The sequence below is a fragment of the Limulus polyphemus genome, unplaced genomic scaffold (genome assembly GCF_000517525.1).
Source record: "Limulus polyphemus unplaced genomic scaffold, Limulus_polyphemus-2.1.2 Scaffold63, whole genome shotgun sequence".
Taxonomy (NCBI): Eukaryota; Metazoa; Arthropoda; class Merostomata; order Xiphosura; family Limulidae; genus Limulus; species Limulus polyphemus.
The window spans coordinates 567194-580596 of record NW_013665673.1 but is presented as its reverse complement, the minus strand read 5'-3'; positions in this window follow the sequence as shown (position 1 = coordinate 580596).

Below are 13403 nucleotides of genomic sequence, written 5' to 3'. Positions count from 1 at the left end.
TTAAGATATACACATTAAGTATGGCAGGTGAATTCTGTCACAAAACTGAAAAATATCACTGAAAGCTTCACAATTCTGGTGCACTTCCTTCAGGCTTCTTTATAGAAATCCATAAAAGAAACCTAAAACATACAACCATAAAATAAAATTTTACAGATTTGTCATCATTAACATGGACTCATACAAATGTGACTATTCTACTCAAATATACTATACTTATTGTTACAAACTCAATGAATCCATACAAAATAATCTGTTTTTGCACACAATATAATGAAAATGACATATAAACATTTTGTTTAACTATTAGATACAGGGCATAAAGTTTAACTCTGTCTAACAAATCACTTTAAATTTATTATCAAACAATTTTGAAAATTAATCAAAATTTTATGGCATGCCATCTCATGGTATGGGCAAATAACTGATTACATGTACATTAAAAATATGAAACCCTTAATTAGGGAATATTCATTTGACTGTTACTTGCTACTAAATATTACAATAAATATCATAGTAAAATCATAGAAGTTTAAGAATATTTATTAAGTATGAAACACTGGTTGGAGTTTGGCAGCTTTCTACAAAAATGAAGATTATTTAGATGAAATATGAATTTAAATTTTTGCTTCACAAAATGCCATATGAAAAGGATGAAGCATTTATCAAAATTAGTTAGCTTAATAAAATTAAGTGCATGTAGGTTATGTGAACACCTGTAGCTTACAAGGAAATAAAAAAAAATGTAAATGATAAATTAAGGTTATCAGGTGCTGAAACAATGCAAGTGATGGCTTGTACTACATTCATAGAACATGAATTTACAAATCGTATTTTTTTCAATTGTGGAAGGAAGCTCAGTAGTATAAAATATAATTTTGATATAAGGAGTATAGACAATACTGACTTATTGGAAAGGGTTCAAAGGAATGCTACTAGGATGATTCTGGGGGTGGAAAGTCCATGATTGCATTACTTGATATTCTGAAGCAACTGGACCAGAAGTTACAGATCTAAGATTTGGAACAAACAATCCAGGTTACAGTTGAGGAAGTTTTATTTTTCAACAAGGTGATTGGCTTATGAAATCATCTTCCAGCAGAAGCAGTGGAGGTTTGCATTTTATGAGAGTTTAAAAAGAAAATCAATGATTTCCAGAAAAGTAAAGGGTAGTTTTAAATTTTGACTTTTCTCAAGGGTTAGTGCAGGGGCAGCCTTGAAGAACCAAATGGTCCCCTGTTATCTGTATTATGTTAATCAGATTTACCAAATAAAAGTGTCTTAAATGCATAAAATGTACAATATAAAAGGCAGTAATATAGTTAATTTGTTTCAAGTATTTAGCTAAAATATTGTCATAAATTAAAACTTTAATATTTACTACAGACATGTAGAAAAATCTTAAAATCATAACCACTTGATACATTGTTCTTACTTTATAAGAAACTGATTAACTTGGGCATAAAAGGAAGTATAATAACAAAATCAATAATACTCAAGTAAACTGTTGCAAATATTTATAGATATATAAAGTGTAACTATAACTCTCCCAAACCATAACGTAGGTTAGCAAAATTACATGTATATATGCATGAGGTCATGGGGAACACACTTCCAGAACGTGCATAGTTTAACACCTGAGGCATCACCTATGCTATGTGACATCACCTTTGATGTTATTTCCTCTGCACAAGATCTGGCAATGCAGGGGTGGCCTTATGTGTCTTTCATCTAGGACCATGTAGCCAAAGGACCTTGTTTTATCTCATTCACAAATTTGAGGAGACAGGATCTGTGGCCAATGCACCACAATCAGAACACCCACCTACACCTGTGAGAGTTGTTTAAAAATTCTACAGAAATCACTGGACAGTAGACAAGGCAATTTCAAAGCAGAATGCAGCACCCATTAAGTTGCCAGGTGTACTGACTCACCCCACCAGATTATTTGTAGGTGATCCATAAGATATTAAGGCTGTTTCCATACAATATTGGGAGACTGTAGGAACTGCTTCATAACAACCAAAAGAAGTGGTTGAATTTTGCTGTGGACTTTATTGTTCAAGTTCAGAAGAATTAGCTTCACAACATTTTGTAAACTGATGAAGCCTATTTTCACATTCATAGACAAGTGAACACCCATAATTACATCATCTGGGATGAGACCAAGCCACATACATTCATTGAAAGACACCCATCATGACCTAAAGGTGACTGTGTGGGTTGGATTTAGCAGCAAGTCATCATCAAAACTTTTTTATTTTAGAACATACAGATTGTAACTTTACAAACTGTTGGATATTATCAACACTTTAGCTAATACAGTACTACCCACCTTGCACAAAAGAGGCATCAGCATGTCAGTGTTCACTCAAGATGATGTACTACCACATTACCAATGATGTGAAGAACCACTATGCAATTATTTTTGTGAACAAATGATCACTAGGAGATTCCTGCATAACTTAGAAATCAGATCTTACACCTGTTGATTTCTGGTTATGGACCTATCTGAAATTATTGGTGTACCATGTCTGTCCACAGATGACTGTTGATCTTACAAACAGCATTTAGCACAACATTCTTGCCATCCACAATAGTCAGTTATATGCTGTTGTTTAATATGGGTTACCATGTGTGGAAACAGTTAATTAGAATGGTGATAAAGATTCTGTACACTTGCTTTAATTAATTAAACCAGTTCAGCAAAATGTTAAAGATGGTTTATTCCAATACACTGATCTTGGTAACTCCATTCTTTGGTAAGAGTTCCATATGGCACCCCCACTCAATTTAAAAAAAAATTCATCAAAGTAATATTTATGTATTAATAAATCATATATTAATAGTATGATCTGATAATTTTAATACATTATACCACTTACTTCATTAATTAGATGTACAATCTTCTTAGGGATAAACTTTACAAATGTCTTGTATAAAGGCATCAAAAAGGCTACTTTTATCAGAATATAATGTTCTCCACATGTATTCACACAAATGCTTGTCAAAGCCATGCCCCAATTTTTCTAATACGCCCCTTAAAATAAACCCTTTTCAGAATCTTTTTTATCCAGGCAATTCTACACTTTTTGGGTGGGGGTGCCATATGGAACTCTTTCCCATTCTTTTACCATTTACTGTTACAGTTATACATTAATTTAACAAGAAAGTTGGTTTCAAAATTGACATGATTGTGTTGCCATAACCTCTATATTGGAACTGGTGCTTCCATTTGGTAAAACCTTCACACTCTTGAAAATGCACCTCATGACTATGTGTAAATCTATACATAATTTCACTAACATTGTTATGGTTTAGGAGTTCTAGCAACAGAATGCATGAAGTAACCTAAGAGTCATCCTGTAACAAATATTGTACTACAGTTTCCAATGCTAAAACAATTAACTTGTTTTATGAAAAATTACTGACTTACAGAGTACTATGCTTCAATATAATAGAGATAGAGTACACTGTACATCATAAAAATAGTGGTTTCTTAGGCTTAAGACATTATGCATAAAAATAAATATCTAAAACATGTAAAAGCTACACCATATGTATTTGCTACTATAACAGAATTATTATTATAATGCCTAAAAAGTTTATCATTGTGGTAAAATTATATCCCATTTTCTATTAAACACATACAGCATTTAAGCAGTTTTAATAATAATTGCTGAGTATTTTCTAATCTTTATGGGCCAATTTTGATAAGTAAAGAGATAAATGCAAGACTCAAAAAAGTGTTGTTCCTATGAGGTATTCAGGAATATAAGATGTTCTATTGCAGCTTCATGAATTCTTTGGCAGTCATAAGATATAAGAAAGGTATACTACATAGATAAACATCAAATTTCGAGAATGATGGGTTGGAAAAGTTCTGGCTTGAACTGAAATTTTCCTGAAAAATAAAGTATAGGTTTAAGTTTTTACTTTTCTCAAGAGTGGGTGTACAAGAACAACCTTTAAGGACCAAGTTTAACAATGAACGTGTTAATGGATACAGAATACGTAATCTGCTTTTTTCATTCATAGAAACAAAGAGTAAGCAGGACTTAAGTCTGAATGGTGATCTTGATGGATGAAATGGTTTGGTTATGGCACAGTGTTACCTCTTAATCTTCATATTTTACTGATATAACTAAATAATATTTATCATATTAACAATAATTTACTCAAAATGTTCACTCAGTATAGTAGATACAAATATAAAGACAAATATTGCTAAAATTTGGCTAATCTTAATTCTATTGACTTTTCAGAGTATGTAATTTGTAAATAACGTCAGAAACTCTTGTACTACACATCTCCAGGATTTTTCTTCTTTATTATCATCACCGTAGCAGTAAAAAATTAAGTTATAATTATATCTACATTGTACAATTGACAAATTAGTCTCATTCAGTCTCTGCCTCACACAGTCACAACTATATATTATAGGTTGGCATGTTCCAAGAGCTGAAGAAAAATATATATTATAACAAAAATAAAGATAATTAATATTGATAGAACTCTTAACTTCTAAGTCTAAGCCTAAGGGGTGACAAAACCCTAGCTCAATCATGCACATTTTAAAACTTAATACTATATTAATATAACAAAAAATATTTACCTACTATTGTCAACACTCAAATATCAAAGGATCACTTGGTTACAGATAAGTAGCTTCTGATTATACATTTAAAAGTATTTTACAAACTCCATAAGACTATTCATCTTATTACTATTAATAATAGTATCGTTATGTTCGAGTTCATCCACGTGTGTGGTAAATACAAACGAGCCATTACTTAAACCTTTAGAATACATATCCACCACCAGGATGACACTATAACATTTGGGGAATATATATGTATATATAACGAAGAAATGTAAATATATATATAAATAATATTACAAAAAAATCAAGTTAATGAAGATGATTCTTTTTTTAGTTTTTGCATTTCTCGTAACTTGTCCATTGCGCTCAGTATCAGAGATGAATAAAAAAATAGAACTTCAGATCAATCTCCCGCATTTCTGACTTAGAACCCAAAAGATAAATGAAGAGAATGTGAAAAGAAATAAAATAAAATCATTTGCAGTTTACTTGATTTTTGTAACAATTTTAGTTTATTTGTTTCAGTATTTAAACCTTAACTTTTAAAATACAAATATAGTTAAAGATTTTTTTTCTTTTTTCGCTAAAGTAACTTTATTTGCTGCGTCATCTTTTTTCTTTCTTTCTTTATCGATACCTCCTCTCATACGAGTAAAACACTTATATTCCTTTCTCATTCTCGTTTTTTTTCTTTGTTCTGGACTTATCTGGCTGTGTTGTGGTATTTTCAGGTAGCAACTGGTTCCCGACAAGTAGTAAATAGTTAGGTCTGCTAATAACAGCAGATTTTCTTAGTAAATAATGGGTTAATCTGAATCCGATAACTTTAATGAGTTTCTTAATGTGCGTGAAATAATAAGAGTGAATAGAGTTGACAAAATATGCAGACTCTTTGTTATAGGACATATAAAAAGAAAACGAAGCGCATGTGGTTGCGCAGAGGGAAAAAAATCGCTTTCACCAAACTGTGATTAGATTTACTTCTGTCGAGGTATGACACAATGACCTTAAAGTGAGTTTTTACTAAGAAGTCCACATAAAACTAAATTAAAAAAGCGCGCCTGAATTCAAGCAGATTCTCTAGGACTGCCTTTGTCTTACAGTTGGCTGCAGTAGATGCCTCCAGATCATCCAGGACTTTACTGAGGGCTCTCCCAGTGTCAGCAATCCTGAACCACAGGCACTGTTTTACACAATCCATGCCCCTGTCCAGTTGACAGGTATTTGCTGGCAATGTTTGCTTAGAATCTGCTCGAACATCTGGCAATGTGTTATCACCTTGGGTAGTTTGGTTGAGAGTTCTATATTCACTATTCGCCATCTTTTGAGATTAGTCCTAGCATATTTTTCTGGATGGTTTGTTGCTCACGATAACTACATGGTTCCTGCTTGGGTGACTAATAATCAGTGTCCTCATCCTCGACATCTCGAACTGGTCCACGAGCCAGATGTCTCTTCTGGATGACCACCGTTACAATCTTTCAGTCTGTAATTGTCCTGGAGCCTGCCCTGATTCTGTCCTCTTGAGATGCCATCTACTGATAAGTGGCGCATCCTCGAAGGGGACAGGTCAGTGGACTCCATCACTTCTCAGGCTTTATCTCCTTCTTCGTCTGCTGCGTCAGGAGTGGCAACAACGAAGGTTGCTCAGCATCCTGAAGGTTACGATCCTCTGGAGTCGTAGCTGACACTGCCATCATTGCTTTCTCAGTGCTGGTTGTATCCTCCACTGCTGAAAGTGGTAGCACATCCAATAGAGACTGCAGGGCTAACTGATCATGAATGTTTCGAGCTCTCCCATATCAGATGCATCGATCAGCTATGTATCCTCTTATATGGGTTCAGACATTTTGTAAGTCAGGATTGACCTGGGCATGCCAACTATTGCGGCTTCATTGGTCTCCTCACTCAAGAAAAGGTCCTAAAGGAACTCGGCGGCTTTGAAATTACTTGAAGGGTCCATCTCAATAATCAAACATGGAAGGTTTCTCAGGATAGAACAAAACAGGAAATCACTGGCTAAATGAAGAAAAAGAGGATGAAAGTGGCTAAAGCTTGACCATATTATTGAACGTCCAGATTTAAATGCAATAACTGACAGAGTTCTAATTGATCAAAGGCTCAGCCGAGAGCATAGGTTAATTAATTAACCCTATGTGTACAGCACCAGCCCTGTGTCTGTGAGGCTATAGTTAGTGATGTTTATTCATATAGATCTAAACTTTTGGTAAGCTTTTAATAAACATTGCAAGTCCATTGTGCACAAAAAGTCAACATAGGACTTGATAATTGAGATATGTATAAACCTGGATATAGAGGTCAGTAAATGTGATGTAATGGTTGTATCTATGATCTTTAACCGATAGTTGCATGACGTTCATATTTACATGTTAGAAATATAAGCTTCGTAACGGTGATGTTCCAGGGAATTGAGTTTGATCATGTTGGTTTATAGAAACTCGAACATAATTTTTGATAATTATATCGCATGTGTTTTTTTTTATCTCAACTTAAAGTTAGATAATGGAAAAATGTAATGTTTGATCATATAGTTAATAAAAACATTATTTATACATTGGATCATAATGTTAGAAACAAGTTGATATAGGCTTGAACATAAAGCGTCTTGATGATAATGTTTTCCTCTTGGTCGTAGAGATTGTTCAAATTTATATTTAGAAATTAGAATATCCTGTTTTATAACAGTGATATTTTTACTCTTTACCGCTGGGTTTGATAAAAGTGCTATTTATACATTAGATTGGAGAAATGTGATACCAATAATATTTATAACTTAGATGCTTTTTAAACAGCTTGGGGTGTCCAGATAAAATATATATTAATTCAATAAAAATAATATTTAAGTATATCCAGAAATTTAGATGTTTTATAACAAATATTCTTTAAACAATTTAACTAGCAAAATGCTATGCCCCTAGTCAGTTCTAAATTAATCCAGTTTATAACTTCTAAAATTTAAGCGCCAAAATGCTACACATGAAACATGTCAAAATTCAACATATAAATTACCCTGTAGTGATAACAATGAAGAAGTATAAAATGTTTGTGGATATTGCAAGAGCAATGCCAATATAATTGTTAGTGCTGCCATCTGTCAAACAGCTTGTAAAGAGTGAATCTCAAAGTCACTCGTGTTTTAGTTCGATAGCACTAAGCACTAGTTTTTTATAATATGTTATAAATATTTCAAACCTGTCGGTAAAAAGGTTTTTTCTGTATTTTTACTTATCCACATGCACACAGATAGACTAACAAAATAAGTAAATATATTAAATCCGATCTGTTTAATACAGAGAAGAAAATACAAGTACAATTTACCATTTAAAATCTTAAAATGTTACACTCGGCTTATTCCTAAAATATACCGTTTTTTATTTTAACTAAACTATGTTTCAACGCTGTATATTTCGTACAAACAATTTCACAGGCATTTATATTCAGTGTGACACCATTCTCTCAAAACCCACGTCGTTTACAAATGTAAATCAACTACAACCAAGTTCCTGGAACAGGAACATCTGATTCATGAATATTTATGTTCTGAAGTTTTCATTACTAAAGATACTTTATGAAAGCTTTTGATGTACGGTATAGTATTGAAAGCAAACAGCCAAACAAGTCTACTATCTTTGCAAACACAGTCTGTGACAGCACCTATTACTAAACGAACGCTCTGAACAGTATGGTTAGAGCCTACAACCCCATTTTGTATGCCAACAAACAGTTTGTAATGGAATAGGTATATCTATTCCTGGTGGCTGTAAATGCTTACATAAAACTGATTTTTATAACAAACTCTTCTTTGCAACCCATTTTAACAATTCAAGCATATGAAATGATTAATAAATATTAACACAAGGTGTCCAAAAAGTCTGGAACCATAGCCACTTCAATGAATTTTGCAAAATGTGTTCCATATGCTGTCCTTGTAATTCGAAACAAGTTTGGAGACGATATTTCCATTCTCTTTGAACGCTTGAAACATATTCATGTCATTATCAATGGTTCACACTGCCAGTATCCTTAAATGAATCTAGCAACTTCTCAACAACACTGTGGTGTTTTTCTCTCTCTGTGGATTGCGAGTATTAAATTCAGCAGCAACCTTCCACTGGGACCACCCTTCTCTGTCACACAGCAGGATTAACTCGATCTTCTCAAGCTTTGATAGCGCCGTAATCAGTCACATATCTGAAATTAAGAGAAGCTGCAAATCGCCTATGTTTCCGGACTTTTTGGACACCCTGTAAATTAACTGGTTCCTTCTATATTACTCTTGTGTTTTGATAAGAAAATGCTCTTAAAGAGGTAACTTTAGTATTCAAAACTCGAATTAAGTTGAATTAAATCCCTTCAAATGGACTTTTGGGCCTTTGACCTTAAGCGTGTGCTTGGAAGTCGTACATCTAAAAAATTAGCCAAATTATGGAAAGAGTGGGACACGAATGACATTGCAGTTCTTCCATGAAACCCGAATGACTCTATCAAAGAAAAATACCCGATGGCTTGACCTTGCAGTGTGACTTTAAACTAAACTGGTTCAATAGCCATAAAGGTGGCTTTTCTGATTCATTATACATTGAAATGAGCCAGAGACAAACTAGGTTCAGGTGTACTTGGAATAACCTTATCGGATTTCTTAGCAAAATTTGGTGTGTTGAGCGCCTGAGAATATATAGATAATAATAATCAAAAGTTATTAATTAAAGAGGTTAGAGGGTTATATGGGTTCAAATGATGGGTACCTTTTGTGTTATTCTTAGTGATTGTTATAGTTTCTAGTGTATATAGTATGTATTTAAGTTATATGATGACGCATGGAATAATATTTAGGTACTTAAATAGGTGTTCTAAGCCGAGATTCTATGAATATAACATTTTACCAAACCATCTTAAACTTGTACTGCATATAAAGTGAGTTATGTTAACTTATACACAATGTGGGCTATAATCATGAACTCACCGTTAGGTAATTAAAACCCATCACTGGTGGCGTGTCTCTAATAAAGAATGCTGCTGCTTTTTGTATTTTAAATATCAATATTACTTTAAAAATGTATTCTCATAAAAGCACGCTAATTAGGTTAGGAATCTCATTTATGGTTGTTGTTTTTGATATGTAACAATAAGCTATAAATGTCTAAATAAGTATGAATCATGCTCTACACTGTTCCTTACCGTTTAACAAGCCACATGAAAATGTACTTCACACTATGTGTGTGTGTGTGTATGCGCGCGCGTGCCAGTGTGTGTGTACTAAGAGAAGGATAGGGAGAAACAAAAATACTTTTTCCAACTCGATAAACTTTTATTGAACCAATTTCAACATCGTAAAACTCTTGGCCTAATTGTATAGGCTAAAGCATTCTTCAGTTTACTGGTTAGAAAGAAAAATCTATACAAACAATATATTGTGAACATCTTAACAAGGGAGATAGATTTTAACTAAAGCTGGCGAAAATAATTTTATGTTTTTCTAGCTAGTAACTTTGTCATCGATTCTTCCGCAATCATTCTCCATTCTTCTATCCAACTCGTACTAAACTTCGCGTCGTTCAATCGCTTTGCCTGTTTTTATACAGAAGACTTAGAGGAAATTGGAAAATGTTCTAAATTATGCATTACTCAAGCATACTGGTGATTTAATATTCATGAATACCGGTCTCTTGGTCGTTATACGAGATGCAAAGGGTCCACCTAGAACTAAGTTTATAACGCTGTTAAATGGGATAATCAATTACATTGTTCTGGACTGTCATCATTCTGAACCAATGAGAAATGAGGAATAAATAAATTAGAGCATACTATTAAATAGAAAGCACATTTGAGTGATGTGTATAATTGGATACCATGATAATGATAAGTTGTTATTTGCAAGGTAATTAGGTCTTATGGTAGGCATGCTGATTTTCATTGTTTGTGTGTGCTTCGAGACAGATATTACAGCTAACGTTCCATTATAGTACTAAATGATAAGATTATTTTCTATTCTCAAAAGACCGTCGCCTTTATCATTTATGTACCAAGATTTATTCAGAACTCCATATTACTCCATTTTGTTAGTTTATCCCAACATTTTTTCAGTTCTGGTTATTCATTCATTATACCATAATCTATCACTGGTATGTAGATATGATAATATAATATCCGCTACAAATACTTGCATGATTTTGAAAAGTGGTATCATTGTCACTATCTAACATGATATTACTCAAAAATATTTGGTAAACTTGTAACAAAGTTTTCCCTACACAACGTATATAAACGAACAGTACTGGTTCAAGCACTTCTGTACTTCCTTTGATAACTGCACTCATGAATTGAGAAAAAAAGCTACAAATACGTTTCACATCTCTACTAACCAGAAATAATGTTTCCTGGTTTATTTAAAAGGAAATGCTGCAAGTTTCAGCACAGTACTGTTCAGTTTTAAGAAATGTTTTATGTAAAATAAAGATTCAACATCTCAGAGTTCTGAAGTTCCTTCTGAAGTACAAAATTTCGTCTAAAGAAAAGACGCGCACAGCTCGTCAACTAGAAACTTTTGTAATTGCCTGCAGACGTGCCTGTTTCAATTTTCTATTGTATAGCCTTAATCCTGTTGAGCAGGGTTCGACCTGTTCTGATGTGTATATGTTTTATATAGTTCCTTGGACGTAACTTTTGTGACTGTTGTGCATACTTCGTCCTTATGTGAAATGTGTAAGTTGTAGTTGCTTGGTTATTTCCTCAGATCTATCGCTTATTGTTCAAAGCTCGTGCTAATTTCACATAGGTATTATTCAAATTCAAACACCTGATGATGACAAAACCTTGTCGAAACGTTGTACACTTGCTGTTATGTTAAACTTCTATTAAAGTTTTTCTTCATTACCCATTCAAGCCGTCTCCAGCCATTATTATACGTATTATGCATTACTGATTATGGTCTTAGCTGCTAAATGTATTGTTTAAAATATATCATGGCTTTATGTATATATTTTATAGTTTCCTGAACCTGTTTTGTACAGTTTGACCTGTCTTTATTTGTGTATTCTAGGTTGCCTGATTATGAACATTTTTTGGTCAGTTACATATAGTTCAGCCTGGTTTGTTGTTATATTTTATAAGTATATGATTACGGATCTATCCTTCATTTGTTTATGTTTTATTGAGAATTGTTTGGAACCTATGGTGACAATTTTCATATCCACTAATTATGCTAATGTCTATCTCCGTGACTTGTGACTACATAAGCTTAAAACCCTAACCCCTTTGTTACAACTTAGTTGAAGAGTTGTGGCTTGCAACAATAAATGGTGTCTAAAATGAACCCCTTCTGGGTGAGGTACATTACAAGATTTTCCGTCACAAGGTTTTCCTATTCTGTGATTATAAAATCAGGCAAAAAAGGGGACAGGCGCAGTGTTGAACCATAATGGTAAAACAAAGAAAGGCTTGATTACAGCACGGAAATAAACAGGCTACTCCTCTATTGGCTACTAGTCGCATACCGGAGGTAATGAAGAAAGGTAAACTACTTGTAGATAACTGAAGAATATGATGCTTTATTTTAGCTAGAGCAGAAATCTGTCTTGGAAATATAAACAAGAGAATTTATACGGATTTATATATTCAAATGCAACACAAGAGTCATGATCGCATGTTTATCCCAAAGTACATGACCAGACAGAACACTAACGATCAAAAGCTGTACAAACAATATCTGACCTTTGAAAAATTCAAGTATATTGTCACATTGGACGAAACATGTCTACTTAAATAACTTCAACATAGTCCAATTTATTATTGTTCTGTTGGTAACACAGCATTTCAAAAATAGTACAGAGTATATCGAGGAAATTTATTTTCAGGGTTTATATATTTTTTTTTTTACCTTTTTACGGCTATAATATACATTACAATAGTAGATTACAGTTATAAAAGCAGTTGAGAAAAGTAATGCCAAGATAAACTCTGCTAAAGTACTAACATTAACATTACTCTACCGCAAGGAAGCACCATCATTCTATGAATTGAATATCAAGGAAATGCATCCCGCCAAACTTTCAAGTCAACTAGTTAGCTCTTCCATAAGATGCAACTGCAAATGAGAAGTCATTATATGCTATTTGTATATCTTTATATACCAGTTAAATCCCCAGATGTATATCTCCCATGGGCTTCAGTGCATTTGGGCCGTTCCAGCGCATTCTCGGATGTTTGCACATTGTTGATGGACTATGGAAAGCATACAAGGGAAAGTAGGACAGCACTGGTCTATGGGTATGGCGAAAAATGCCCACTGCAATATAAATTGCGCTGCAGAGCAATAGATCATACCATGGTAATCAAACAGAGCATCATCTATGGTAGAAAATGGGTCGTAAGGTCTCGGCTTTCACAGATTGTGAATCCATTTCTATATATGATTAGATCTTGCTAATTGAAGTAATATATAGTTGCACAGTCGCAGATTCTGAGCATGTTGTGTGTGGATAAACCTAATTTTATGTGTATAGTCTATAATTATCTGGATATAGTTTTTGCATCTGTTTTGTTTGGTTTGTTACTGTTTGACACATGTTTGATATGATTGTGGGTATAGTTTCTGTATAGTTGTGAATATATTGTCGTGGAATAACATGCGTATATTATAGTTACACGATTATGGATTTACCTTGTTATGTAAGTTGTGTATAATTCACATTCACTCAACGCATGTATTCTACAAATGTCTTGTACATTTTTTTTTGGTTTGGCTTGTTCAGATATGTATATTTCATAGTCACGTTATACA